A 2978-nucleotide genomic window follows, 5' to 3' on the forward strand; every position below is an offset into this window, starting at 1 on the left:
AGCAGGTTCTCCTTACCTGAGTCTTCAGGTGGCTTCACACAGGCAAGGTGGTCAGACTTCACACACAAGATGTCTAAGTCCTTAACACTTGAAAGGAAAGTCCTTGTTGGGGCAAAATTAAACGTATAGGGAAAGGTTCACACACAGGCGCGTGCACACCCACATGCATACGTATACTCTCCGCAGTTTGGAGAGCCTTTCCCTTTGTCCTTTTGGAGGCCACATAAGCTTAAATGAAAAGTCCAAAACCAAGAGTAGGTCCCTGGCCACAGCAGGACCTGATCCCCAGCCAAAGCTATCTGCAAACCTACCTGCCTTGGTGCCCTGCTGGGGGCTGCCACCACAGGACATCGCAGGAACCAGGAAACATGCCACAGAGGCACTGCGCCAGGTGACAACATGACAAGCCTGTAGCCAGGGACCAAAAGGAAGGGCTGATGAGATGGGCATCATGGTGGGCCCATCATGGTGGGCACAGATCTGGGGGACAGGGGTAGATGGGGTCTCCCCAGTCAAAGGTTAAGAAGGCGCTCAGCATCTAGTCTTAGGGTCCGTCATCACCCGTTTCACCCTGTTTTTCCTCTTAAGAAAATACATTCTTTTGGATGTATTAGAACAAGATTGAACTGTGCCGAATCTAAAATGAAAGTTTGGAGATTTGAATGCTAGGAATTAGAAGCATATCTGTGGTATAACAGCCGCTGCTTTATTCTCATAAAAGGAGCAATGCTTTGGGTGGAGAGCAAATAGATCTGAAAACCTAATTTCTTTCTTATTTTAATAAGAAAATCTTTTCCACCTCCATCCTAATGTGGACACCTCATAAGGAGAACTGTTGCTATAGTAACTCATCTGTGCTCTTTTGTGACCAAGAGAATTGCAGGCAAGAAACAGGCCATTCTAGGACTTCCACAAGGCTCTGAGACCATCTTTGTTTTGAATGTCTCTGCCTTTGTCTTCAGTATGTACAATCTGTTCTCATCCTTCCAACCTCCCCCACTCCGCATATTGGCATAGGCACAGAGCTGGCCCCTAGGCACAGTGGCATTCAGGTTCAAAAGAAAGTGAGGATCTGTTCATTCTATTTACCATGTCACCAAAACAGAGCATAAAGGGGACCATCATCAATGTCCTCCACCCAGTGAGGATCCGTGACAGGCCTTTGCAACCTTCTGATTCAAGAAAACTACCTTAAGCAGCTTTTTCCACCACTGAAAGTGGTTTTTGCAGATCTCTTCCCTCCTTTAAGCCTCACAATAATTATATCAGGGAGTTGGGACATCTATTGTCAGGAACATTTCCATTACGAAGAAACTGAGGTTCAGAGATTGAACATCTAGCTCAGAATCATTCAGAGGTATAGACAAGACTAGACTCCCCACCGTCCACTATCGGTCCAGTGCCCACCACCCTACTTACACTTATGCAGTTAATAGGCATTGCTGATGACCTACTGTGTGCTGTCAGCCAGCAGCCACAGGAAATGATAAAGCTGAGGGAGATGAGCTCCTCCCCTCAGAGGATGTAATAGTTGCAGAGGAGAAACAAATAGGCAGAGAAATTATAGAAGACAGACATAGAATGGGGAGAGAAGTCACAGGAAGAAGTTAAACAATCACAACTCTTGTTTTTCCCTTTTCAGGGAAAAATGCAGAAGTTTGGGATTTTATATTCATTGAATGGAAACAGACATGTCTGTGAATTCTCCCAACCATAAAAAAAAAAAAAAAACAACCCTGTTCTGTCAAGCTGTGTCTACACATCTACAAGGAGAAAATCTGTAACACTGCTTAGCCCTCTCAATTCCTTTAAAAAAAGACTCTCCAGTTGGGCATTTAGGAGCTAACAGAATTCTCCCAAAATTATGGCAGTAAAAGTCAAATTTATAGTTTAAAACCAACTCCTTTTTTTGTTGTTATTCAGAATTCCTTTTTTACTGTTTCAAGTTTTTATATAAATTCTAGGTAGTTAACATTTAGTGTAATATTAGCTTCAGGCGTAGAATTTAGTGATTCATCGCTTACATACCAGGGCTCATCACAACCAATTCTTTTTCAGTGGATTTCCGTTTGAAACATTAAGCCTGGTTCTCATAAGAGCACCTTGCTCAGTCGGTTCGGATTGGCTAGTGTGGGAAGGTGTTCCTCATGCCCTGTGGGTGTCTCCAATTTCTGCATCACTTACTCAGGGTTGAGTGAGCTATGTGGGGCACACTTTGGGGAGGGTATGAGAGAAGCAGGTGAAAGTGGCACTTGGCTAGGACAGCAAAGTTGAATCATCTGTGACTAGATTGATGTAGAGAAACAATGGGATCAACACATCAGGACCCTCTCAAACAGCTCTGTTGTGAGAGGTCACACTGCATGTCAGCTCCAGAAACAAGGCACTTGATGCTCCTCAGTCCATGGGCATCACATCCCATGCCCCACTTATCACCATGGATGAGAACAAGGAGGAGTGGTTATATAAAAGCAGCAGCATCAGGTGGTATTCAGGTGAGTGGCAAGTAATGTAACTTGCCCTCTACCAGATATTCTAATTACAAGTGAAAAATGTCAATCATTCCATCATTTCCCAGACTCCATATGCTGCTGTCCAGGAACCAGAACTCCCAGATGGCCCAGACACCATGCAGCTTGGCATCCAGGCATCAGCAGCAGCAGATGCAGGCTCAGACCCCAGAGAACAGCTGACCAGTCTGGCCACAGGCCAGACCATTGCTTACCTTGCCAAGGGGATGACCAGATTCTCCTCTCTCAAGCTGGAAAATAGGCTGAAACCTCTCAAGTGACTCGGGTAACAGGAAGAGGTTGAAATGGAAAAAGCCAGTACAGACTGACTTGCTTCAATGGAGTAAAGGAATCAACTAGTTGGTCACCTGTCTTAAAGAATACTGAAAGTATATTCTAGGAAGTTAATCAAATTCCTTAAGTGTGACCAAGGGCCAAATTTATTTAGATAACAAAAATGTGATTTCA

This window comes from Crocuta crocuta, unplaced genomic scaffold (genome assembly GCF_008692635.1).
Source record: "Crocuta crocuta isolate KB4526 unplaced genomic scaffold, BGI_CrCroc_1.0 scaffold337, whole genome shotgun sequence".
NCBI classification, from domain to species: Eukaryota; Metazoa; Chordata; class Mammalia; order Carnivora; family Hyaenidae; genus Crocuta; species Crocuta crocuta.